Raw genomic sequence first — 27,979 nt, 5'->3', positions numbered from 1 at the left:
GGAGTAGAGCCGGAAATTTGGGTTGTGAGAAACAAGACCTGCTGATTGCTGTACCCCCCCCCCCTCCCGATCCCCCTTCAGACTCCCATAAAAAAATTTAAAAAAACACGAGAGGAAAGTGAAGTCATTTTGGTTGCTAATCACCAATAATTACGTTTCAAAGCGATAACTTGACATTGACGCACTTTGGGTGACTGACTGTCTGATACCAGAGCCCGAAGGCGCACGCCGGCCTTCAGTGCCGCACGAGAACGGCTGCGAAATTCCACTTCAGAGCTTCGCTGTCATATGAATTTGTACATCAAACCGGTCCAAACAACGTCAGCTCACATGTGTCTCTGAAGCACACCAATATGCCAGTGGAATACTGGAGTATAATACACAAATTCCTTGGCTTGCTTGCTTTAATTTAGCCATAAGATATGCGTCACTGTGACACCACAGGCACAGAATATCTACATATACAACATATGTTTCTCTGCATGTATATCTATAATTGTCATAATTATCTGTAGTATATCTGTAATTGTCATAATTATCTCGAACGAACCTAACATATCACCTTCGTTTTCGCGGCATCGCTCAATAGACGTCACACTAGAGCACTGCACGGGCCGATTTTTGCAGCCCGGGCCCAGCCCGGGCCCGTTTTTACATTGGGCGGCCCGCCCGAGCCCGATCAAAACTTTTATGGCGAGACCCGGTCCCGGCCCGGGCCCGGAAATAATCTACGTTACCCGCCCGGCCCGGCCCGCCACCCCTTTACCTTAAGCCCGAGCCCGGCCCGAGCCCGGCTCGAAACCGGCCCGAACCCGGCCCGAGACCGAAAAATACATGTTTTTCAGAGTTGAGAAGCCCGAGAATAACTCGCAGAAAGCCCGAGCCCAGCCCGGGCCCGCGTCAAAAAACCCGAGCCCGGCCCGGGTCAAAAAGCACACGCCGTGCCCGAGCCCGGCCCGAGCCCGTGAAAAAAGTTGTCGCAGTTTCACCTTAAAGGCGAAGCATCAATTGCGATAGCAAATTTGTAGAGAGCTATACGGAGTAATGATAGTAGCTTTATCAGCTGTATAAACTTGGACATGCAGCAGCACCGGCAACACGCAGAACTGTTGTCGACGCCGTCGGCGTTTTGCCCGCGTTCGCACAAAATGCGTGCGGCGTTGGTGACTGTTGCCGGAGCCTCTGATATAAATAGGCACTTGGTGCCGCAGCTAAACGTCGCCTCCCCCCCCCCCTCCCCCGGCCTTTCGCGCGTCGGAAGAGCGCGCGTTTGCTCTACATATACGGTGATTGTAAAGGAGGAAAGAGACAGAGACGCCTACTTCTGCAGCCCTTAAGGGAGCACGGCGCAGAACGCGTGTTTGTTCTCCGCCGTGCGTTCACTCCCCGTGAAAGCGCGCGTCCCTCGCGCCCTTTCACTCGCACATACAGCGTTCGGCGCCAACCTTTCCTTTGGCGCTGAGCCGTGCTCCCTCAAGGGCTGCAGAAGATAGCGCCAACCTTTCCCTTTCCCTCAAGAACCACTTATCATCATCAACCTTTCCAGAAAGCGCCAGCATTGGAGTCGCACTGCTGTCTACCCGGCTGACAGCGCTGCAGGACGCAGGCCACCCGGTGTCCCTGCACTGGATCCCCGCCCACGTAGGGATCCCGGGCAACGAGTCAGCCGACACCCTGGCGAAGGACGCCCACCACACCACTGTGCCCCTCAGTCGGGCCGTGACGGAGGGCGACTTCACAGGACTGAGGCTGCGGCGACACCTGGCGACCCACCACCCAGACAAACGGGTGGCACTGGGATGCCCCCCCCGACCACTCCCCCAGCGAGGCCTGGCTCGCAGGGAGACCTCGTTCCTTCTCCGGCTCCGCATCGGCTGCAGCTGGACGGCAGCACGCAGCCACCGACTGGGACGAGCGACGTCCCCGGCCTGCAGCTCCTGCGGGGAGCCGGAGACGATCGAACATCTCCTGCTGGCCTGCCCGGCGTACCTCCAGCAGCGGGGCCCACTCCTGCAGGAGTTCCGCCGCCTGGGCCTCCCCTCTGGCAAGGAGGAAGATCTCCTCTTCCCCGGCCGACACCACCTTTCTGCACTTCGAGGCGTCGTGGAGTTCCTTGACTCGTCAGGGCTCTCCGCACGCCTCTAAGGACATTTCTACAAGCGGGAAGGCCTCACGGCCTCCCACCCCACCCCGGGCCTGACCGGCCTGGCACAACACCCCTGCAGACTCTGCAGCACACCAAGGCCTTCCATCTCGGCCTGATACGAGCCGCCTATGCCTGCCGGTTTTGCTTCGCCCAGCCATGGCGACTCCACTCTATCCCTTCTTTCGCTCCCACTTACCCCTCCCCGTTGGCGCTGAGCCGTGCTCCCTCAAGGGCTGCAGAAGATAGCGCCAACCTTTCCCTTTCCCTCAAGAACCACTTATCATCAACCTTTCCCTTTCCCTCAAGAACCACTTATCGATCGCGGCGACGTTTTAATCTCCATTGACGTCATACGGAACCTCACGGCGACGGCGACGCCGACGCCGACGGCAGAAATCTGCTTTGGAGTGTCCATATAATTGCTATCACAATAAAAACTGATCTACCCGGCCCGGCCCGGCCCGTGGGCCTGGCCGGGCCCGGGCTTTCGGGTAAGCCCGAGCCCGTGCAGTGCTCTACGTCACACTGCGCATCCGCCTGATTTGCGGTTTGCATTTCAGCATGGCTGGTGAGGGGCGTAGTGCATGAACATAAAAACATGTAAAAGCTTGTGATAAAGTTGTCACTTTTGTGTTAGATAAACATAATGATTGTATTAGATTATACGTTGCATTCAAAAGACGCCGACGGCAGAAATCTGCTTTTGAGTGTCCATATAATTGCTATCGCAATAAAAAGGAAGCACAACTGTATTCATGGCTGTTACTTGTAGACCAATTGTTTAACCGCTTCACAAAAACTTGACTTCACACAGGTTCCCACATGTGCGCGCAACTGTTTTCATTTTTCTCTTTGTATTGAGTGTGCATGCGTTTGAACAATATGCATATATTTTTGTTTTTTACAAGCCCTCACCTAATCACAAGCCTTTAGTAAACAAGTTTTTTTTTTCAATTGTGCATGTTAATCAGCAATTTTGCGGGTAATTTTCGTCTCTCATAACGCGGTATTCTATAATTAAGTTAAATAAAGCAGCATGAAGACCTGGCTTCGAGCATCTCAACCCAATGCCCTAGCAAAATGCATCTATGTCGTCTTTCATAGTGAATTGCGAGTCAATGTAAAGAACATAGAAGAAAGAAATAAAGGAAGTATAATAAAGGGCAAAGAAAATTACCTAGAATTGAAGTAAAACTGGGGAAAGTAATTCAAAGCCATACTGGCTTAGCGGTGGAACCTTCACAACGGCAAAAGTAATTGAACTTTTATGTTCAAATTCTCAGGGGATTCTAGGACCGCGATTCAGACACTCTCGGGCCACCCGTGTTCAGCATGCTTGGTGGACCGATTTATTTGATCATTTTGAAGACGTTAGCAACTCACTGATATATTTTTGCAACATCGGATTGCGCAATTAATGGGCCGAAATGCCATAAAATGCAATTAGCAGTTTCAACCGAAGGAAAGAAATAGCAAGGTAGGAGTTAGCGTTGCGCTTGGGCGTCTTACGTGGTTGTTATAACAACACGCAGATGTAAAACCGGGGAGACGCAGCATGGGATGCAACAGTTGCTGCGCAGCAGTAACCACGCCCTGGATTATATCAGGTGTGTCGAAAACCTCTTTGGTCACAACACTGACGCGATAAATACCCCTCTAGCGGTGTTACAGGCATCCGACCTCGATGGTATATGAAATGATACCGACGGAAAACTGTGGGCGCTTGAAAGCGCCAAACGAAATGAATCGATAGATTCAGCTTGACACTCACTATCCGTTCCGGTCAGACCCGTGGACTCGATCACCACGGCGTGGCGTGCATACAAATTCTCAGTGGGAACGTAAATAGTGAACAAAGCCTTGGTTCGCGCTAATTGGTTGGCAAAAAAGAACACAGACACACGAACGGAACAGGCGCTACGTTGCGCCTGTTCCGCTCGTGTCTCTGTATGCTTTATTGTAGATTCTGCGCTAAAACATTAATAAGTGCACATATGTGTATGCACAATGCTCATTCTAGCGGCGAAACCCTCTCCGGGGCCGACACGGCGAATTGAGCAGAGCGTGGCGGTGCGCCCACTAGGCTTGGTCATTTTTGCAGTGTGCGTCTTCTGGATGCCTTGTCACGGTCCATGCGCGGGCTGCGCGTGCGTCGTTGATACCTGAACAGCACGACGGCGATGGCGCTAATGGCGCGAACAGGTCTCGAATGTCCACATAATTGATACAACAATCAAATAAGCAGTTAAGAACACACGTACACATGCATAGACACAATGAAGAGCATTAGGCGACAAGCAGTGTTGGGCGCGACAAGAGAGTTTGCTACATTGAGCACATGCGTTCAGCCAAACAAAGAAAACTCATGCCGTGCATATTAGGCACCCTCCACGGTTAAATTGGTAGGTGTAGCCACCTGCAGAAAGAACGTCGAAGTTTCGCCCGAAAGGCGAAGCCTCGATTGCGATTGCAAATTAGTGGACAGCTATAAAATGTTAAGATAGTAGTTGTATCAGCCATGCAAACCTGTAAACATAGGCACGTTAACTAAATTAACAAGCGTGGTGACACACGCGATCAAGCAACCATGAACGCATCTCACTCGATGACAGCGGAAACTCGCTGCCAAAACGCTGGAGTGAGTCAGCGTGCTGCAGCAGCGACTGAATTGAGCTTCGCGCCGGCGCTCGCATCAACGCGATCTTAGCCGCGAGAACACAGGGAAGGCGGACTTCACCCCCGCCTCAGATGGCTTTGAAAATACAGCCGAGTGGGCGGGCGCTCGAGGCGCACACCGGAGCCTTCGGCCGCAGTAAAGCACGGCCCCTCCACCTCCTTACCCTCCCTCCGGAGCGCTTTGCGCGAACCACAATTGCCGGCTCACCGTCGCATGCTTTCACTCGCACATACAACGTACGGCGCGCGGCGGCGATTTTGGTGCCCGTGGACATTAAACGGAACCTAATGGCGATGGTGACGGCGAAGCCGACGGCAGAAACGCGCCAGGAGTGTCCATATAATTGCTATCGCAAAAAAAAGGTCATCGCTAAGGGTGCACAAAAATTAAAAAAAAAATTGAATACAAATCAAATAGCAAGGACTGCAATGTAAGAAGTAAGGAGTAAAAACACTTAAAAAATTGACAGTCACTTTAGCATACGTCAAAGAGGATGAATGCGAAAGCCTTCGTGCTCACGAGACCTTCAATTACTTGACATTCTCATTAGAATGCGTTGTTACTTCTTATTACTTGTTTTCTCCCACTAAAGTTCGTGGATTCGACAGCTTAATTGACACTGCCGTAAAAAACTGTAGAATAATTAACCTTGCCCTAATGAACAACAAACATCGTGGATTTGATGGTAATTAATTAGTGCACTCGAACCCACTGCCATTAGAGTGCAATAATTAACTCTATAATAATTACCTGTACCTTAATTAACTTTGCCTTTACACTAAAGTTCGTGGGTTAGACTCCCACATAAGCTCGATGCGTTCGACTCCCACCGAAGGTCGTGGGTTCGAGTGCCTGAATTAACTCGATCTTAACTAACTTTGCTTAATTAGGATATATAGAATTAAATCAACCAGTCGAACGATGAACGCGCGAGCAGTGGCACAAGCGCGAGCGGCTGTATGGAAACGCTGGCATGAGAGCGGCATCGGAGGCAGCTGTGCAAAAGACAACTGTGACCACCTGACTTTTTGTACCTTTCATGTAGTCATCGCTTTTTCGCTCAAGGACTTTGAAGGTGGACTGCACGATGACACGTATAAGGCTTTCGCCTTAATAAAGTGTCAAACAAGACAGAACAATGCATGGGAGTATGGTTTTAAATATTTTGCTGCAGGATAGCTGTGGTTGTTGCTGCTCAAGGGCACCAGTTCTTGTGCTTACGCACTGGACAGATGACGTCTGCTCAATAATTTCCAATCATTAAATAAGAACGGCTCTCGTTTAAGCAGACTATATACGAGTTTGTTTCGATTTATTGTTAACCCCGCTTTGCTACGACTTAATCCCTTCAGAACAATGTGCGGTGCTGCAGTATCCCTTGTCTCCTTCAGCGAACACGGTGCTGCATCCGTTTCTTAAACAATGTGATTACTGTTCCCTTGTTTCATTACTGTCATTGCCATTGTGCCAAAATATTTGAAATCAGTTTGTCATTTGCAGTTTGTCTTCAGTTGTCCGGAAGTCTACTTGTGAACAGTATTAAACCCCTGTTTAAATGTATATTAGCCTGAGTTATTTTAACGCGAAGAGAGAGAGAGAGAGCAAGGAGAGGAAAGGCAGGGAGGTCAACCAGAAGAGCGTCCGGTTTGCTACCCTGCACTAAGGGTGAGGGAAAGGGGGATGAGAAAGAGTAAAATAGGGAGAGAATGAGTACTGAGTACACGTGGGACGATGTACAGGGACACTATAGGCGGTCTCTTAAACCGGTGCACTTCAATTACTGTACTAATGCACGCATCGCTTTTTGTGCCAGCAACTGGTGTAGCCACGGTCCGAGTATCTTTGACTCAGAGAACGGTCGCGAGTCCAGTAGGTTTAACGTTGTCCTGAGAAAAAGCGTTGTACGTCGTAGCGAGGACAGGTACACAATAGGTGCTCGATGGTTTCCTCGCACATACAGGAGTCGCACATCGGGCTCTCGGTCATTCCCATACGGAATGAGTAAGCGTTGGCGAACGCCACTCCCAGCCACAAGCGGCACAGCAAGGTTGTTTCGTCGCGGGAAAAGCTAGATGGCAGTGGTAGACGTAGCAAGGGGTCCAACTTGTACAATCGGCAATTGACGGCACTTGAACTCCATAGAGCTTGTGACTTTTTGCGTGAAAGCAGACGAAGTTCCCTGGCAGTGTCCGTCCTCGTCAAAGCGCGTCTTGGTACGCGTCTGGGTGTCTTCGTGGAAAGATCGGGCAGCCCTGTCAGCAATATCGTTGCCGATGATGCCACAGTGAGCAGGAATCCACTGGAAAACTATGAAGTGTCCTGTTTCCAAAGCATGGTGATGTACTTCCCTGATGTCGGATATCATCTGCTCGTAAGTTCTCTGATGTAAGGCTGACTTGATACTGTGAAGGGCTGCCTTAGAGTCACAGAATATGAGCCATTTTTTGCCGGCTCTTCTTTGACGTAGGTCACAGCTGCATGGAGGGCTGCAAGTTCTGCCGACCTAGATGTAGTCAGATGTGATAATTTCAATTTAACTGCGACATGCTTGGCTGGAACGACGAATGCGGAAGTTGAGCTGGTAGGTGAGGTCGAACCGTCGGTATATATATGTATGTAGTCATGATGTGTCTGGTGCATTAATAGGAGCGTCAGTTGCTTCAGAGCCAGCGATGGAAGATTGACCTTCTTGGTGTTTCCGGGAATACTAAAATTCACTTGAGGTTGTCGCAGGCACCACAGGGGAGATGAAGGCTTCGCCGCCGGTGTAAAAGATTGCGTGCGCTAATCACTTTTGAAAAGGTCGCATGAGGTCTCTCCACTGGTAGGGAAGCTAAGTGATGGTCGGGGATCCTTGACAGATGACGAATGTGCGCTCTGAAGGAGTCGGCAGCTACGTGTGTCTGGATCGTATGGTCTCTCGCGATGGCTATTGTTGCTGTTGTTGAGGTGCACTGAGGCAGCCCTAAACACGTGCGTGGGGCTTGACCTTGTATGCTCTACAGAGCGCGAATGTTCATCTTGCATGTATTTGATAAAACTGGCAGAATGTGACGAAGGAGTCCCACGAACAGTACCCTGTACAGCTGCAGCACAGAATGGACTGGTGCACGCCAGTTTTTCCCGCAGAGAAATTTAAATACCTCAGCAATAGCAAATAACTTCTTCTTCAGGTAGACGCAGTGAAGAGTACACGAGAGGTTGCGGTCGATGATGAAACCAAGAAAGCGATGCGTCTTAACACAGGACACAGCTTGACCGTTGATTGAAACAGCATACAGGGACATTTCTTTGCGCGTAAAGCCAACCAATGTGCACTTTTCTGCAGACACACTGAGGCCTTGTTCTCGTAGATAATACGCCGTCATGGTTGCCACCCGCTGAAGCCTGGCCCGCACCTGAGGCCGAGTCACTGCAGAGGCCCAGATGCAAATGTCGTCGGCGTATATAGAGACATGAACTGTGCGCGGTAAATACTCCACAAGTCCCACCAAGACGAGGTTGAACAATATAGGGCTCAACACTCCACCCTGCGGCACACCACGGCAGATGTAATGTTCCGAAGTTGGGCCGTCTTCAGTCTGTAAGAAAAAGCACCTCTCGGTCAAATAGTCCCTAATTCATTGACACATCCGGCCACCAACTCCCACAGCCTCAAGTGAGTTCAGTATGGCCTCATGGGCGACGTTGTCGTATGCTCCTTTGACATCGAGAAAAAGTGCAACTGGTAGGCGCTTGAGGATTTTCTGTTCTTGGACACAGGTAACGAGGTCAATAACATTGTCGATGGACGAGTGACCTCGACGAAAGCCAGCCATGGCATCCGCATAGATGTTGAATCGCTCGAGGTACCATTCTAAGCGAGCAAGAATCATTCTTTCCATCACTTTGCCGAAGCAGCTCGAAAGCGCAATCGGACGATATGATGATAAATCAAGCGGAGACTTTCCAGGTTTCAGAATGGGGATCAAGCGGCTCGATTTCCATTGTTTAGGAACAACGCCGGTTCGCCAAGACTCATTGTAGTAGTTGAGCAGCTCACTACATGCGTCATGTCCAAGGTGGCATAGGGCAGCGTACGTGATGCCATCTGGTCCTGGTGACGAAGAACGCCTGCAGGTCGCTAACGCAGCGTCGAGCTCTTCAGGGGAAAATGACACGTTCATTTCTGATACACGTGCCTCAGGGACGCCATTCAGTGCCGCGTCCGTAGGGATGATCACGGATCCAGCAACCCGCACACAGAACTCTTCAGCCACTTCAAACTGCGAGCAGTGTTGGTAGAGGGCCATAGTAGCAAAGGGCTTCCTTTGATGCGGACATAAGCGAAGACCCCTAACCGTTCTCCATATATGTGAGAGCGATCTTCGGGGGTCAAGCGTCTGACAGAAAGTTTTCCATCGCTTGTCTTCTAATTTATCTATATGACGCTGAACTTTCTTTTGTATGCGTCGTGAAGCCCTCAGGTCTAGAACAGATTTCGTGCGCCGATACCTTCTTTCCGCCTGTCGGCGTTCCGCACGCAGCCTCTCCAGTTCTGTGTCGAAGTGTGTTCGCCTTGCTGACCTTGTGAGCGAGCACATGAATTCTTTCATTGCGTCTGCGATTTCGTCTTCTATATTGTGTGAAAGGCCTTCCCGACATGCGTCATCCATTATGCTCCTTAAATCTTGACCACTCAACTGTACGCAAGACTGTAGAGGAGCTTTTGCTCAACTCCACTAATCTTGAGGTATGGTAGGAATATGGTCGCTTCCATGTGTCTCTATGTCAGTAAACCACTGGACGCATGAGTCGAAGCGCCGTGAGACCAAAGTCAAGTCTAAGCAGCTACTATAGGTCGTGCCTCGGAGGAATGTAGGGCTGTCATCATTCACGCAGCACATATCATGGTCGGCAGCATAGGAGCCAAGACTCCTGCCTCTGGGATCAATTTTAGTGCTTCCCCATAGCTGGTGATGTGCCTTAAAGTCACCTGTGATAACCTAGGGGCCATTGGTTATTTGCAATATTTTCTTCAGCCTTTTGCCATCAAAGTGACCCGCTGGGGATATGTAGGCGCCAATAAGTGTAAATGACCCAGTCTTCCTTTTTACATGCAGGCATACATATTGGTTGTCGTCATGTGGCTCTACCGCGTGAGCGACATACGGAAGATCCGTGCGGATGTAGACAATTACTTTGCTGAATGCTCCACATGTGGACGAGGCGAAAGGTTCGTAACCAGACAGTCTGGGTGGAGTCGATGTATTTGGTTCGCATATGACCAGTAAGGGGAAACGATTTCTAAAAACTAATTGGCGAAAGTCTGCTATGCGGGTCCTGAGACCTCTGGCATTCCGCTGGAAGGTCGACGCACCTTTAACTTCAGTGCGGAAGGCGACTATTGGTCAAGCCATGGTGCTTACACGATGCTAGCAAGCACTGGAGTTAATGCATCCAGTATTTGCAGAGCACTTCGAGCTACAGGTGTTTGTAGCTTGTTCAGGATTATGCGGATTGTATTAATTAGTTAGTGCAGCATTACAGTCACTTGCCTGTCCTGGTCGGACAAATCACCGGCAGTAGACGCCGAGGCTTGTCCATCAGAATTTTGCCGCGATCCTGTTGGTGCTTGCTGTCGTTTTGGTAGGACCGGCCAAGATCCGGCAAATGTGGCCTTGTCGTTCTCAGTGGTCTTGTACCTTCGTGGTCCTTTCCGCATTGTATGGTCTGGGCAGCCGAGGAGGAGGTGATGTCATAGGATGTGGCAAGCGCGTCGTAGAGGCAACAGCCTTCCTTGAAGAACGTCGGCGACGGGAACGTCGCCTCCTAATCTTAGCGGCGGCTTCTCGTTGATTTGAATGATCTCTCACCATTTCTTTCAAGATGGCCATTTCCTTTTCAATACGTGGACAATTCTCCGTTATAGAAAGCGAAGCTTTCTATAAGTATCACCCCCGTACTTTAGTCTCCGTTTCTTCTAACCGCTATCGACTGCTCAAGCGCCACACTGACGTCAAAACGCCGCGCTCCCACAATGCTACGCGTGCTTGAGTTGTCTACCGCATCGTGTCGTGTAATGCTGAACAAAAGCACCGCTTGCCCAGCGATGTCCACAATGGTGGTCTGAGGAACTTCACTGCGCGTCTCAACTATTACTGTGCCGCTGCGGTGCTACAGTACTTTAATCTGTACATAAAGAGACCTGCACATTGTACATACCATGTGCTGTGTTTCAATTAACCATTTTTTGAAACTAATAAAATTTAGGTAATATGAATAGCCATCAGCAATCTCCCCTACATATTTCTTTTTTATCAAGCGGACTGCGCGCCAACTGAATATTTTATGTTGCTTGAGTAAGAAAATATAAGATGCTCAAATGTTATTTTTCTCAAGTATTCACATTCGACTTGATTTGGAAGAACATGTTACGCAATGGCAGGTGTGCAAACACGGATACGAGGAACGAAAAGGACAACACAAACGTCTGTGTAGTCTTTTCCTTTCCTTCTTCTCCTTTCCTTCTATTTTTTTTCCTGCCAACATGATCATATGACTGTAAGTCCGCGTTTACATGAATACAACAGAATGCGACAGTAGCGCATCACATTTCCTAACGCATCACGAGTAATGCGATGCGCCAGCGTTTACATGTAGCGCATTACCCCTTCTGCGATGGTGGCGGCATATGGTGTCGCACATCGTAGCCAAAGCAGCGGTTGCAGCGTCGCCTTCCGGGTCGCCATGTTCACAGCGATATGGCTGTACCGCAGCTCGGCGAGTGCAGCAGATCCGCTTCAAATTCCCTTCCCAGAATTCCTAATGCGACGCGACTTGCGTTTACATGCACTCCGAAAGTCGTCTTACACGAGTAAGTCGACTCAATTCAACCCTGTCTGGTGCATTATTGTGGCGCGCTTTCCTAGCGCAGCCCCGTTTACATGAATGCGATGTGCTAGAATGTTCATGTGACGCGATGCGACGAGCCAGGTGCCGCATTCGTGGAAACGCTGTTGCAGAAGTCGAACGTTCATTACAATTACGCGGTGGCCTCTCACTGGCATGTTCTATGTTCTCTTCTGAAACCATCACAATCCCGGTGGTCACGCGTCCAGATTTTGCAAAGTTTTTTCATCCGCCAACACACTAACTCTAAATTACTCATAGCAGTCGTGAGAGATTTAGTTCATAGCACGTTCTATTTAATCTACCAATTTGAAATGAAACGAAGAGGCAAATTAGTGAGCAAGAGCCACTGCTCAGGACACGAAAAACGTACAAATATCCAGAAATATTGGACATTACGCCTACGGCTACCTGTCGGATTTCACCGCAATGCGCCAGCGTAACTGACAGGGCAGCATTTTAAGCAAAGTTTAATTAGAGGTCGTACATGCATGTAGGCTCCCTAAGCTTAATAGGATCACAAATGTTGGCGGTGGTGGTGGTGTCACGCTGAAAAGTGGGCCGATCCTGGTGGTAGTGCAGAAAGGGTCCAAGCTCAATGGCACATACCACGGACAGAAAGAAAGAGAGAAAGGTAGAGAAAGAGAGAAGGCAAGAAAGGGAGAGAGAAAGGAAGAAAGAGAGGAAGAAAGAAAGTGAGGAGAAAGAGACAAAGAAAGAAAAGCGCCAGGAAGATCAGATAAACAGACGACAAGCTTCAATTACCCCCATTTCAACGACAGGGGAAGGGCTGACGATGTTTTTTAACAATGTTTCAAAAGGCCGCCTTAATTTCAACTATTTCCAGTGCGCAAGGTCGAGAGGGCCCATCGTTATAATAACATGCTTATTAACATATTTTATTCGTAACTTTCCTGCAGTGCTGCAAATACGTGAGTGATTGAGAGAGATAAAAAGCAAGGAAAAATGGCTATAAAAAGACAGAACATAAAGACAGAAAGGAATGCGGTCTGTGCAGCAGTACGTTTATCTAGGTCAAATACTCGGCGCGTGGACCCAGATCATGACAACATTCACAGAAGAATGAAAATAGGTTGGAGTGCATACAATATAGATTGCCAAATTATGACTTGAAGCTCGCCACTGTCGTTGAAAAGAAAACTGTACAATGATTGCATTCTACCGGTGCTAACTAATGGGGCAGAAACTTGGCGGTTAACGAAGAAGCTCGAGAACAAGTTAAGGAGCGCGCAAAGACCGATGCAACCAAAAATGTCAGGCGTAGCATTAAGAGACAGGAAGAGAGCAGTGTGCATCACAGAGCAAACGAAGATATAGTCGATATTGTAGCTGACATAAAGAGAAAAAAAAAATCCCCAGCCCTTCCCCTGTCGAGAAAATGGGGGTAAGCGCAGCTTGTCGTGTGTGTATCTGACCTTCGTCAGGGTAATGCTCGGAAGCCGTCACCTCAGGGTTCTCTGATCGTCTCTGACGGGGGGCCTCGGCTTCGGACGCCCTCGCTACGGGATTCTTTGCTCGTCGCTGACGCCGGGCTTGTGCTTCGGAAGCCCTCGCCTCGGGATCGTCGGCTCTTCGCTGACGTCGAGCCTCGCCTAGAGAAGCCCTCAAGCTAGAATCGACACGTCGACGACGGGACCTTTTCCGAGCGAGTTCACGCCAGCGTTCATCAAACACAGCTTGCTCCTTTGCACAGCGCACCACGCGTGGCCTTCCCATCAATTAGCCGAAAATGATCTGAGGCGAGGGAAACCCGCAGGAGCGCGCGCCAACGCGCTTTCCTTCCATGTCCCTAGGGCCCCGCGACACACCAAACGAACCTGATTGGTCGCGCTCGTGTCACGTGATCACGCGAGTGACATATCTAATGCGGGTGTGTGCCACACGTGATTTCTTTCTTTTTTTCTCTATTTCTTTCTGTCTTTCTTCCTTCCTTCTTTCCTTCCTTCCTTTCTTTCCTTTCTTTCTTTCTTGTCCCTGGTATGTGACATTGAGCTTGGTCCCTTTCAGCACTATCATCAGGATCGGCCCACTTTTCAGCGTGACACCACCACCCCCGCCGACTCTTGTGAGCCTATAGACGATATTGTATCGTCATATGGTCGGGCAACTCTGGCCAGAATGTGTAGTATAAAAAGGAGCACGGAATAATAAACGGGGACTTGCCTTGTCAGCCCATCGCTCTCTGTCATGATACGAAACATGGTGTCAGAAGCGGCTCGCAGCAGATAGGCGGTGCGCGCGCAGTTGCGCGGTGTGCTCGTCGTCCAGCGTCGCCCGGTGAAACCGAGATGGAAGCGCTTCCGCCCCCTGACCGACTCGTCCTCTCGGAGAACGTCGCCGCAAATTGGGAAAGGTTCAAGCAGCGCATCCAGCGACGGGTAAGGACAGCAAGACAAGTGCGGAAAAAGCGGCTGTATTCCTACACGTGGCTGGACAAGAGGCCATTGATGTGTACAACACATTTCAACTGGCTCCAGCGGAACAGGAGGACTACGAGCTCATCGTCCGAAAATTCGAGGAGTACTGCACGCCTCAGCGCAATGAAACGTACGAAAGGCAAGCTTTCCGTTCCCGCTCGCAGCAGCAAGATGAAACATTCGAACAATTCCTGAGAGATGTACAGATAGCGGCGCAGACGTGCAATATTGGAGACCTGAGGGATTCAATGGTGCGTGACCAACTTCTGTGTGGAACGAAAGATACGAAGCTCAGGTCCCGTGTCCTAAAGGAAAAAGATTTAATCCTCTCCAAGGCTATAGACTTTTGCAAAGCAGCTGAGCTGGCAGCCAGCCACGACCAACTGTGGGACAAGAAACAGCAAGCAGCGCTGGCCTGTGCTGTGGAGAAACGGGACCGAAGTGAACCTCGGAAAAGGTCCACCCATCAGTGCACCTATTGCAACAGGGTCCACCCACCTAGGAAGTGTCCAGCCTGAAAAAAAGACGTGCGGAAACTGCGGTAAGCAGAACCATTTTGTCATTTGCTGCAGACGAGAAAAGTTAATGAGGTGGACCGTGAAGCACACGAATAAAATGAAGATTCTGAACATGAATTCCAATTCTGGCTGTGCAAATAAGCGGCGTGGCAAGTACGGTGGTTCACGACTGGACAATTGATGCAACAATAGGCACGAAAGCAGTGACATTCAAGGTCGACACTGGGGCGCAGGCAAACCTGCTGCCTCACTACATTTTCGCAAGGCTTAAAACAGCTGCGAAAGTGCGCGAAAACAAGACAGTTCTGACAAGCTATGAAGGAAATGTGATGGAGCATTTCAGCACAGCATCGTTGCCACTGCGGCTGGGCAACAATGTGCAGCAGGTCGCATTCCTTATAGTTAAGAAAGGCAAGCAAGCGTTGTTGGGACTTTCAACCGGCGAGTGTTTCGGCCTGGTGACACGCGCCCACGCCATTTCAAGGCAGACTAGTCTGGGAGAGCAGATAACGGCAGAATTTCCGGAGTTGTTCAAAGGACTCGGCTGTGTCAAACGTCCCTACAGGATCACAATGATAGACGGAGCCAAGCCGGTAGCGGTGCCAGCAAGGCGAATGCCACACGCGAGACAGGCCCCTTTGCGAAAGGAACTGGAGCGCATGGAAGCCGAAGCCATCATCGTGAAAATGGAGGAACTGGCAGAGTGGGTGAGTCCACTGGTCATTGTTGAAACGAAGGGCGGAGGAATTCGAATCTGCATGGATCCGCGGCGCATAAACGAGAACATCAAACGCGAACGCTACGAGCTTCCCAGAAGAGAAGACATCGAGGCAGATTTAGCAGGAGCCAGGTGGTTCAGAAAACTTGACGCTAATCGGGGGTTTTATGAAATACCGTTGGACGATGCGTCGTCAAGAATTTGCACGTTCAGTACCCCGTACGGGCGATACAGATTCTTGAGACTACCATTTGGTCTAAGTTCTGCTTCGGAAATATTTCAGAGAGAAATCAGTGACGCATTAGACAGGGTCCCTGGTGTGCGTGTATACATAGACGATGTGCTGGTATGGGGAACGACAAAAGCAGAGCACGACAGACATTTACGGGCTGCAGTGACAGCAATACGTTCAGCCGGTTTCACGCTCAATCCTGAGAAATGTATATTTGGCTCGCGAGAAATCGAATTTCTTGGAGACGTTATCTCGAATGAAGGAATCAAACCGGACGAAGAACTCGTGAAGTGTGTCGCCAACATGCCAACCCCAAAGTCAAAGCAGGAAGTAAGAAGAATACGAGGCGCAGTGAATTATTTCGGAAAGTACATCCCTTGTTTGTCGGAAAAAACAGCGGTGCTGCGCAGTTTAATGCGTGAAAGTGCGTGTTTCGACTGGAACAGCGTTCACCAGAAAGAGTGGGAAAGTGTTCGCACGTTGCTAACGTCAGCACCCATCCTAGCAGCTTTCGATCCACGGAAACAAATCAAGATAAGCACAGATGCCTCAAGGAATGCGTTGGGAGCCGCGCTGATGCAGCTTCATGATAAAGGCTGGCGGCCAGTGGCCTATGCATCGCTTGCGCTCACGGAAAGCGAGACAAGATACGCGCAGATTGAAAAGGAGGCGCTGGGAATCACGTTTGGGTGGGAGAAATTTGACGAGTTCATTATTGGCACAAAGATAGCAGTAGAGACTGATCATCAGCCTCTATTGGCAATAGCAAAAAAGGAACTCTGTGAAATGCCTCCTCGTCTGCAGCGATTCTTCTTGCGACTAATGCGTTTTGAATTTACCTTGCACTTTGTGCCAGGAAAGCAACTGCTCCCAGCCGATGCGCTATCCCGGATCCCAGCTCAAGACAACATTCGGCCAAGCGAAGATGAGCGCGTTAGGGTGCACGCTGCTCAAGTCCTGGAAAGCCTCGTCAGTGACAAGATGAAAAGAAAACTGCAGGCAGAAACGCAACAAGACGAAGAGCTGAGGAAAGTCATAACATTCCTAGAACAAGGTCAAATAACGGGTCCATTCGCTGCAGTGAAATCGGAGCTGTCGTACGTAGATGGAGTATTAATGAAGGGTTGCAAAGTGGTTATTCCAAGGCAAATGCGCAGGGAAATGCTGGAACGCCTGCATGAGGGGCATCTCGGGCTCAACAAAACGAAAGCAAGAGCAAGGATTCTTATGTATTGGCCGGGAATGCAGAAACAGATCGAACAGTTCAGTGCGAAGTGCAGCACGTGCTGCCAGTTTGCATGTCGCCAACCGGCTGAGCCGGTCATCAACAGCCCTGCCCCAGGTTTTCCGTGGGAAAGGGTTGGAGTAGATCTGTGTGAACACTCGGGGGTTTCGTACGTGGTAGCGCATGATGCATATTCTAATTATCCGGAAGTAGAGCATCTGACACAGACGTCGAGTGAAAGCGTCATCAGAAAACTTGAAATGATGTTTGCAAGGCACGGCATACCGCTCGAGATACACACCGACGGGGGCCCGCAATTCACCTCCAGTGCGTTTCATAACTTTTCGCGGGTGTGTGACTTTTCACATGTGATTTCCAGTCCCAGGTTCCCGAGAGCGAATGGTCTGGCCGAAAAGGGAGTGCAGGTAGTAAAACGCCTCTTGAAGAGAACGAAGCACGCCAGGGAGGCGTTCTGGGTGGCTCTCCTGAATTATCGTCTGTCTTCCCTGGAAGGCGGCGAAAGCCCGGCTGAGCTGTTGATGGGGAGGCGGCTGCGTGGACGGCTGCCGGACTTCGCTGTTCGACCTGTGGCAGAGGTGAAGAAGCACGTGCAGAAACCCAAGGCTTCATCCTCACCTCCAGTCTTGGACAGCGGAGACACCATGCGCATTTTAGATGACTCTGGGTGGACAATCAAAGTCACAGTTCAAGACCGCGTCGATCCCAGGTTTTACATGCTAAGGACCGAAGAAGGCCGCACCATAAGACTAAACAGGCAGCACATCCTCAAAACACAGGAAAGGTTCATTCTGCGAGACACGGATGAGGAATATGAAGACGGTGAGCATGCGCAGGATGCAGGGTAACCACAGTCGACATGCACTCCATCGAGCAGTATCTTCTAGCCAGGCTCAACCAGAGCAAGCATGGTTGACCTTCCAGAGATGACGCCAGCTACCGACAATGCTACGTCCTCAACCACTGTTCACCATCCGAGTGTGATGCAGGACAAAGAACCCGAGGAAGGTGGCAACCAGACAAATGACAAAGGTGTGGCAGGGGCGTGCAGTGATATACGGTACAGAGTTCTAGAAGATCGATTTGCATCAAACGCCCACCATCGAAGCTGTCATACGCAAAGGACTTCGAACAAATTGTGTAGCTTATCGAGGGTAATTTTTTTTCTTTTTTTTCATGTCTATGTTGAAGTTTTGGCATTTTGTCTCGGCGTTTTGTTTTGCTTATTACAGTCGGGTTTACTGCAGTGCTGCTAAGGAAGGATGATGTAGCGTCATATGGTCTGGCAACTCTGGCCAGAATGTGTAGTATAAAAAGGAGCACGGAATAATAAACAGGGACTTGCCTTGTCAGCCAGCCCATCGCTCTCTGTCATCACACGAAACAGATATTATATTCGATTCATGGGCGCCGTCATATTGGGCTGTTACACAAACAATTTCGAAGCATTGTGAGAAGCGAAGTGATGTAACATGGTCCTGGAATGCTGATCGCATTTATACAACTATTTTCATGCCTTGCGAATCGACTGTAGTAACGTACACTTCCTCGTTAAAGACAGAAAACCGCAGCGTTAACAGGCCAAGATGGCAGCACCTAAGCGCTTCCGTAAAATAGTTTATAAAGCCTCGCTTAAAGAAAAAAAGAAAGGAGCTGGGCAGGCAATGTAATGCATAGGACAAACTGCGGTAGATGCCTGCATTCCGTGCCTGCGGTGGACCATTAGAGCTATATAATGGGTGACAAGGGAAGAGAAATGGAGTCGAGGGTGGCAGAAATCTAAGTGAGGTGATAGAATTAGGAAACTTGCTGGCACAAGTAGGTATCAGCTAGCGCAAGGCACTGGTAATTGGGTAATTGGAGATCGCTGTAAGAGCCTTCGTCCTGCAAGGTACATAGAAATATGCGCGGCTGCTGCGTGCTGCTGCTGCTGCTGCTGCTGCTGCTGCTGCTGCTGCTGCTGCTGCTGCTGCTGCTGCTGCTGCTGCTGCTGCTGCTGCTGCTGCTGCTGCTGCTGCTGCTGCTGCTGCTGCTGCTGCTGCTGCTGCTGCTGCTGCTGCTGCTGCTGCTGCTGCTGCTGCTGCTGGCTGCTTCTGCTGCTGCGCTGCTGCTGCTGCTGCTGCTGCTGCTGCTGCTGTTGCTGCTGCTGCTGCTGCTGCTGCTGCTGCTGCTGCTGCTGCTGCTGCTGCTGCTGCTGCTGCTGCTGCTGCTGCTGCTGCTGCTGCTGCGCTGCTGCTGCTGCTGCTGCTGCTGCTGCTGCTGCTGCTGCTGCTGCTGCTGCTGCTGCTGCTGCTGCTGGCTGCTGCTGCTGCTGCTGCTGCTGCTGCTGCTGCTGCTGCTGCTGCTGCTGCGCTGGCTGCTGCTGCTGCTGCTGCTGCCTGCTGCTGCTGCGTGCTGCTGCTGCTGCTGCTGCTGCTGCTGCTGCTTGCTGCTGCTGCTGCTGCTGCTGCTGCTGCCTGCTGCTGCTGCTGCTGCTGCTGCTGCCTGCTGCTGCTGCTGCTGCTGCTGCTGCTGCTGCTGCTGCTGCTGCTGGCTGCTGCTGCTGCTGCTGCTGCTGGCTGCTGCTGCTGCTGCTGCTGCTGCTGCTGCTGCTCTGCTGCGCTGCTGCTGCTGCTGCTGCTGCTGCTGCTGCTGCTGCGGCTGCTGCTGCTGCTGCGCTGCTCTGCTGCTGCTGCTGCTGCTGCTGCTGCTGCTGCTGCTGCTGCTGCTGCTGCTGCTGCTGCTGCTGCTGCTGCTGCTGCTGCTGCTGCGGCTGCTGCTGCTGCTGCTTGCTGCTGCTTGCTGCGGCTGCTGCTGCTGCTGCTCTGCTGCGCTGCTGCTGCTGCTGCTGCTGCTGCTGCTGCTGCTGCTGCTGCTGCTGCTGCTGCTGCGGTGCTGCTGCTGCTGCTGCTGCTGTGCTGCTGCTGCTGCTGCTGCTGCTGCTGCTGCTGCTGCTGCTGCTGCTGCTGCTGCTGCTGCTGCTGCTGCTGCTGCTGCTGCTGCTGCTGCTGCTGCTGCTGCTGCTGCTGCTGCTGCTGCTGCTGCTGCTGCTGCTGCTGCTGCTGCTGCTGCTGCTGCTGCTGCTGCTGCTGCTGCTGCTGCTGCTGCTGCTGCTGCTGCTGCTGCTGCTGCTGCTGCTGCTGCTGCTGCTGCTGCTGCTGCTGCTGCTGCTGCTGCTGCTGCTGCTGCTGCTGCTGCTGCTGCTGCTGCTGCTGCTGCTGCTGCTGCTGCTGCTGCTGCATAAGGTAGAAGAAGTCAAGTGGGCTAGATGAGCGCCGAATTGTAGAATTTCATAACGGTAATTAATTACGTTCAGTGGAGTGGAGTATTCAAAGCGTCAGCTGTTTTGGTTGTTGTGTTTTTTTTTGTTCTTGCTGTTGTTGCCGTTCTTGTTATTGTTGTTGTTGTCATCGTTTCTGTTGTTGTCTTGACAAGATGACTCATTGAAAGCTCGGCCGTTTGAAATGGGCGCCTAGAGAGAAAAAAAGCAAACCTACATGTGAAAATATTGCGTGCAAAATCAGTCACTATTTATTATTTTCACAAACAATTACAACGGAAAGCGAAAAAAATGTACTGCAAAAAGAGGAGCTTGAAAAGAGTACTAGACCCCCGCCACTCACACGCACACTCCGGGCCTTATACGTGCACCTAACCGAATTAACGGACACTGAGAGGCACGCGCCCTAAAATTCAGCCGGCAGTTATTGCCAGTACGTGCCGTCCCGAAGGTCAGGTCGCTGCCACGCATGCATGTGTGTCCAGTCGGGTCATACAGCCGCGCAAATCGTCCTCGGGAAGCTAGCGACGGCGACCGAACGTGCGTGCCCTTTCGGCACTGAGCGAATGGGGAAGGTAATGAGGGCACACGTTAAGCGAATGGCTGAGATACGACCCGACGCTCAGCACAGCCCCGTTCTTGCCAGCGCGAGCTTCACAATACACTCGGAATGAGGCGGAGCTTATTTCGTTGGCGACTTCAACGTGGACTGCGTCGCGGCCAGATGGCGATTCGCTTCCCTCGTTTATGCTCGAACGGTGCAGGGCTACAGTGCTACACCGTTGCTACACCGTCCTACACCGTCCCAAGGTGCCAACGACCACGAGGCGCTCGTGTTTGTACTTAACCTTCGCCAAGAACCTGTCCATCGACGTCACCGAACCCTTGGCCGTCTACCATAGCGACCACAAAGCAATAGTAACTTGCGTGAAAAAATAAACAACGCCAAAACTTTTATGTATCTCTGTGTTGTACATTTAGATATACCATCTATACAGCTTCGCTGTTCATCAAACTTCTCCGGGTGGAGTGATTTATAATTTTTGTTCTTGTAGCGAATTACACATTCTTCACGTTTGTTTTGCCTCTTTACTTTTCCCGCAGGTATTCCTTTGCCAGGGTACTTGAGTTATGAACACACTTGGCTTCGGCCCCCACTCCTTGTACCTTGACGTATGCTGAACAAAAGAAAGCAATTTCTAAAGTTGTATTTTAGTGGTTAAAATGTTTTCGAGCGACTTAGCAGTAGTAAGTGGCTGAAAAACTGCGTAAGTAACAGGAAGGAAGTAAATTAGGGGTGGCTACACATTAACTGTCTAGCTCGAGTGACAAGTACCTTAAGGGCGGCCAGCAGACGATGTTGGAATAGGAAATTACAGTATAGGCAAGAAGGATAGCTGGGAAAATATATATAGTTATATAACAAATAAGCTGTTGCTGGTCCACCAGGTGTTTTCCTAACGTTTACGCAATTTTTAAAACCACCTGTGACATGTGGCATTAATCAACTTATTGAGCTGCATTTTTGAAGAGGCTCACATTTTTTTAAAAGTACAAGAAGGTAAGACATAACTGAACAAACTGATCACTAATCAACATTATAATGACTTATTGCACATATTTGAACTGAAGAATTGAAGCGAGTGAGCTCTCAGTGCACATCCATTTAGAATAAACTTATAGTAGCGCAAGTTTTTTTCACAACTGCCGTCAAACTACGGCTAAAAATGCGCTGTTTTTCCACCAAATGTTTATTAAACGTATGTTTTGTACATTGCAGCTATCTCAAGGACAATATCTCAAAACTGGCGTCATCCTCAAAACGTATTTCAAGGAAAAATGGGTTGCGTACTCACCTGCTACATTTCGTGAACCGCAATAGGTGCCGTAAAATAGTACTTGAAAGGTAATTAGCAAAATTTAGGCATTTAGTCTATTATGCTTTCTTATATATTGCACAAGTAATGTCTGCCTCTCTGAGTACATGCAGTCCAGCTCAGGGAGTGGAACATGCGGCATGAGATTTAAAAAAAAATTCTGCAAGTTAAAAGAAAAGAAACACACCTTATAGACAAGGTTCGTCGCCATGACATAATGTTCACCAAATTTGTTTCACAAAACATGGTGTTTGTGGCCCAGCCCTGCACGCCGTAACTGACGTGGCTGTTTGTAGAGAAGCCGAGGTGCAAGACTGGACTGGCCAAGAAAGTCAGTCTTGTGAGCTGAATCCCAGGCGTGCCAGCGGCCGCCTGGGATTCATATGATTCATGAGATATGTCAGCAGGCATTCCGTGCCTGCGGTAGATGCTCAAAACCGCTTAGCAAACGTACGATTAAAGAGTTCTGAAAGAAGCGATTGCTCGGTCGTGACCGGCGCAGAAATGACCGTCGCCAGACGGCTTCGGCATGCGGCTGTACACAATCCGGGCCAAGCGCTCGCTAGGAAACCGCCGCTGCCGCCGCCTACTAGAGGGGCAGAATAATTGGTTTTGCTGAGAGACATGCCACAGGCGCGTCCTTCCTCCCGCAGAGGTTGAAGGGGAACGCAGTAGGGAGAACCACGTAGATCGACTATGGTATGCTGATTCGTCGCTGGGCTCCGACTGATGAAAGCTCGCGCTATCATACACAGCGCAATACGTACTTTGTATGACGGAGAACGAGGCCAGAGTAGTGATTCGAAACGAAACAGGAATGCACATCTTATGTGAGGGTTGTTGTTGGTTCCATGTTTCTTTTTTCCGGTGTTTGCGCCATGTTTGCCTAGCTTTCTTTCTAATGCAAGAAGCACTTGTCACCGAAGTTCTACTGATAGAGAAAGCTTTTTCTCAAACCAAAATCCCAAAAGCAAACGGGGGGACACGCCATTCAGTTGCTATACTTTTTTTCGCTTGTCCAAGAAAGCTTACAAAACGGCTTCCTAGCTGTGAAGCGTTAATTTCACATTCGCTAATCATTCCACAATTGAGTATGTGCAAAATCCGGCAACCGAAATGCGTGAATATTTACAGGCAGATAACTTACTCAAGGCAGCCGAAAACATTGATGTAAAAGAGCATCCGACCTATTTGCTAGTAACGTTGATGCAATCTGCAATTCTGAACATTCGTTAACGGTACTGACAACCGATTTTTATGGACCCAGTTTTTATGGCGGAACGAAAAGCTCACCCTCGGTAGTGTTTGCACCTGCAGCGGTTACTTCCAAAAGCGCATGTATATTGTTACGTTGAGGTTACGGTTTTGTAAGCAGCATTTTTCAATCTGAGCAGCCACTAAAAAAATAAGAGTCCCTCCTCCAGCAACGCTGATAAGTGACAGCGATGCCGATAGCCCGACACGCTAATTGTGAAAGCCGCCCATTGTCCTGCTTTCACTGGAGGGAGTGCAACTGCGGTTAACCACCTGTAATGTAACCTTTCCAACCACTTTTAAAGGTAAATAGACGGGTAGTTTGCGTTGTTGGGCTGCCCTTTCTTATAGTTGTTCCGCGTTTTTTTCCCAAGTACACGCCTACGTCATGGTTGGCTGGCCCCCGGCGTCGTTATTCTGTCGATGGACGAGTCAAGCCAACTTATCGAAAACGAAGGTGAAGGCAGCGCCACTTTTTGCTCATTACAAACGAAGGCTTATCGGCACATTTTAGGTTAGAAAAAAACTTATAATAAAAAGAATGTTACTGCATTTCAATATTAATAAAAATGACCAGGAACCGCGTACACTAGCGGAAGGTCACGTGGTAGACCTCATAAGTATGTTCATTTTTATGCCGCGGGGGGCGCCACGGGTCATTTTTGGCGACTTTTAGAGAAATAAAAATATAAATCCACGTTTACTAATAAGAACAGGGTCTGTTCTAGCCAATATGATAGCCAATCTTTCCATCAGCGGGGTTATCTCAATTCATGTTGGGATCGGTTGCCTGTTCCTTCAAGGTATACAATTGTAGCAAGTTGGCTGTTGACGCATAACCGGTCGAGTTCCCGTTTACCTAGTTGGTAGGCATTCTTAGTGAAACACCCTGATCGTTAACAAAAGCAAATTAAAGTATGCAGATCGAAGACATATGTTGTAGCATTAAGTGAACCAAAGCTTTAGTGAAACCGTTGATAAAGTTCTGTATGATGACCATGCATACAGTTGTATTTACTTTCCTCGAATAAAACATGTAATCTCGTGCAAAAGTTATATTTAGGCACAGAAAGTACTGACAACGTTAATTTCAAGGAAATTTATGCTTATGCATTACACTGCCCCCACATTAGGCTGAAAGGCAAACACTGAGACAGGAGGATACACAGTGTAAGACATCTAGGCAGCATTGTCACGACGAGGAAGGTGGTGCATGATGTTTGCCGAGTGAAGGAAGGAAGACGAAGTGTTTCTTCTGTGGAACGCATCTCGCCCGTCTCTGTGTTTTTCTGGACTTCTAACTGCAATTGTGGGGTCTACCGCCCCGCATATCGCGGTGATGGACGGACAAGTTCACGGGGCCCCGCCTGGTTCCGGTTCACCGGCGGGCATCGCTTCGAGGAAGCGAGGCAGCACGTCTAGTGAGAGCGAAGACACCGAGCTGTACTCCGCCTCAGGTGACGAGTCCTCGGAAGACAACTTTCAACCTGTCTTGCACCGCAAGGCCAAACGAAGGATCATGAACGCGTCTTCGGCGTCAAGTTCAACCACCGTGAAAAATGCGCCTCAACGATGGCCTCATTCCATCCTGTTCGTGCCGCAGAACACAACTGACAATCTGCGCGTGCTCAACAGGCAAGCACTTTCCTTGTATCTAGAAAACACCGTGCCGAATGAGATCAAAGATGTCAGGCTGAATACAAGGAAAAACATTATGGCGATCGATGTGAAGAACTCGAGTGCGCTGAACACATTGCAGCATATAACGCAACTGGGCAACATCAAAGTCCGATCCATCGTGCCCGCTGATGGTGCCACTGTAACAGGAGTCATTTATGACATCGACAACGAAATTTCCAATGCAGACCTGCCAATTCTCATAAAACCGGCAAGCGAAAACAACGTCATTGTGTACGTGGGCCGCCTCGGCAACACACGTTGTGTCAGAATAACATTCAAAGGCGACTGTCTTCCCTCGTACGTGAAGGTAGGCCATTTTCGCCACCCGGTTCGACCATATGTTCCGAGGCCTATGCAGTGTTTCAACTGCCAGAAGATGGGCCATGTGAAGGGCGTTTGCAGAAATTCCGCAATATGCCCCCGATGCGCCGAACCCCACCCAGAAGAAAAGTGCAGCGCAACTACTTTGAAGTGCCCAAACTGTCAGGGTGCTCACAGTGCTTCTTCCAAAGACTGTCCACAGATTAAGAAAGAGATTTCTATTCTTAGACAAATGGTGAGAGACAGCTCAACCCACAAAGAGGCCGCTGAAAAAGTCCGACGAAGACGACGCCACCGTCGAAGGTCCTCACGACGGACAACGTCAACTTTTAAAGATATGTCGACCGTTCATAGAACACAGCCAGCTGCTGCTCTGAGCGTGACAAACGCCGAGGTTGGAAGAGAGAAAACTGGGAGATCTCTCTCTACAAAGGAATGGCCACCTCTTACGCCTACACGACCTGTAGCAGAGCCACAGCAGAAGCCACCTCCTCCAGTACAGCCAGGTGCTGCATCGGATGACTTGCAGAATACAGATAAGCAAGTGGTCGCTCTTCTGCGACCCCTAATGAGTGCCATTCGCGTGTTATTGAACAACATGCAGACACCGTCAGCCAGAAGTGCACTTCAAGTACTGGACGCTCTGAGTCCGGTGCTGGCAGCCCTTGAGTAGACCATGGCTCAACAGCTACTGCCTTTCAGGGATGAGGTCCGAAAAGCAACAATTTTTCAGTGGAATGCCCGGGGACTGAGATCGCGCATTGCTGATTTTCGTCGGTTCGTTTACGCCCATATGTTTCCGATCATTGTCATCTGCGAACCGAACTTATCCCGCACAATCAGGCTCTCTGGATATGAATCATTCATGTCATCTACTACTGGTGAAAACAGCAAGGTTATGGTGTTTATTCGTCGCAATCTCACTTACATTCACCAGCCTGTGGCTCCTCATGACGACAATCAATATATATGTCTAACAGTGAAAAAGAAGAAACTTACCATCACGGTTGTGGGCGCTTACCTGTCTCCATCAAGTCGATTTGATCAAACAAGACTACGTGACATCCTATCATCAACTCCTGATCCGTGGGTCATCATTGGGGATTTCAACGCTCATCACACACTGTGGGGCAGTACGAAGATCAACGCGAAAGGCAGACATTTGGTATCCGTCGCCCATGACAATGAACTTTTGTTGTTAAATGACGGCAGTCCTACGTTCTTACGTGGCTCCACGTACAGCAGCTGTCTGGACTTGGCGTTTGTCTCACGAAGCCTCGTCAGACGTGCTGGGTGGTTTGCAGATATAGAAACACATGGGAGTGACCACATTCCCACTTACGTCAAAATAAGCGGATTATCTCCTTCCAAGATACGCGATACCATCCAAAGAGTGGACTGGACCAAATTTCAGTCTCTCATGGAAGAGCACTGTCAAGACAACATTTCACATCGTTTGGAAGAGACTATCAAGAGTGCAGTACAAGATACTATGTGCACTCTGACATGCTCTTCGAAGCTAACGGAATTTGATATAGAATTAGAACGACTTCGAGCAATTCGTCGACGTGCTGAACGAAGGTACCGCCGCACGCATGCAATGGATGATTTACGGACCGCCAGACGCATCCAAAAGAAGATTTAGCGCCGGTTAGCTAAGCTGGAATCACAACGCTGGGCTGCGTTCTGTGAGTCTCTAGACCCTCGAAAGCCTTTATCGCAATTGTGGAGGACGGTACGAGGTCTCCGGACACTGCCCGTGCAGCGGTTTCCATTCAAGGCCCTAGCCCTTTCACAACAGCGACCGGATATTGACGTGGCAGAAGAGTTCTGCGCCAGATTATCCGGCCAACTCACTTCTCCCAACAATTTTCCGCCTTTGAGTAGCTCTCCACCACCGCGAGATCAACGCATGGATCTACCTTTTTCAATCCATGAACTTAAGGCAGCACTAGCTTTGTGTGGACGCACATCGGCTCCAGGACCTGACGGCATTTCTTACAGAGCCCTACGTCATCTGGGTGAGCGCGCAAGCATTGTTCTCCTAGAGCTCTACAATGAATCTTGGCGAGATGGCACGCTCCCGATAAGCTGGAAAACCAGTCGCCTGGTTCCACTACTGAAGCCTGGCAAATCGCCTTTGGAGCTCTCATCGTATCGCCCGATCGCTTTGGCTAGTTGTGTGGGCAAAGTAATGGAGAGAATGATCCTAGGACGCCTGGAGTGGTACCTAGAGTACCACAACATTTACCCAGAGGCTATGACGGGCTTTCGCCGTGGTCGATCATCAATAGATAACGTCGTCGACCTAGTCACCTACGTTCAGCACGAAAAATGCCGAAAGCGTCTTTGCGCTTCCTTGTTTCTTGACGTGAAAGGGGCATATGACAACATTACACATGAAGCCATACTTACTGCTCTCGAAGAGGTAGGTGTGGGCGGCCGGATGTTTCAATGGATACGCGACTACCTCTCCATGCGATCCTTTTTCGTGAACACTGAGGACGGCCGCACCTCTCTACATTACAGCTACCGCGGCGTCCCCCAGGGCGGTGTCCTCAGCCCTGTGCTGTTTAATCTGACTCTCCTGTCTCTCATTGAGCACCTGCCAAGCACAGTTCAGCTATCAATGTATGCGGATGACATCTGCGTTTGGACGTCTGCAGTAACACGCCTACAACTGCGTGCGAGGATCCAGAAAGCCGCATCTCAGACTGCTATTTAC

At 49.9% G+C, this 27,979-nt stretch overlaps 1 pseudogene; it reads right to left on the bottom strand.

Annotated features, from left to right (window-relative positions):
* The window catches only part of LOC119444820 (uncharacterized), a 48,343-nt pseudogene extending 22,574 nt beyond the window's left edge, over positions 1-25,769 (bottom strand).
* Positions 25,770-27,979: the final 2,210 nt, after the last annotated feature.

This window comes from Dermacentor silvarum, chromosome 3, assembly GCF_013339745.2.
Source record: "Dermacentor silvarum isolate Dsil-2018 chromosome 3, BIME_Dsil_1.4, whole genome shotgun sequence".
Taxonomy (NCBI): Eukaryota; Metazoa; Arthropoda; class Arachnida; order Ixodida; family Ixodidae; genus Dermacentor; species Dermacentor silvarum.
Note: the sequence above shows the minus strand (reverse complement) of the source record. Positions and strands in the feature narration are given on the sequence as shown.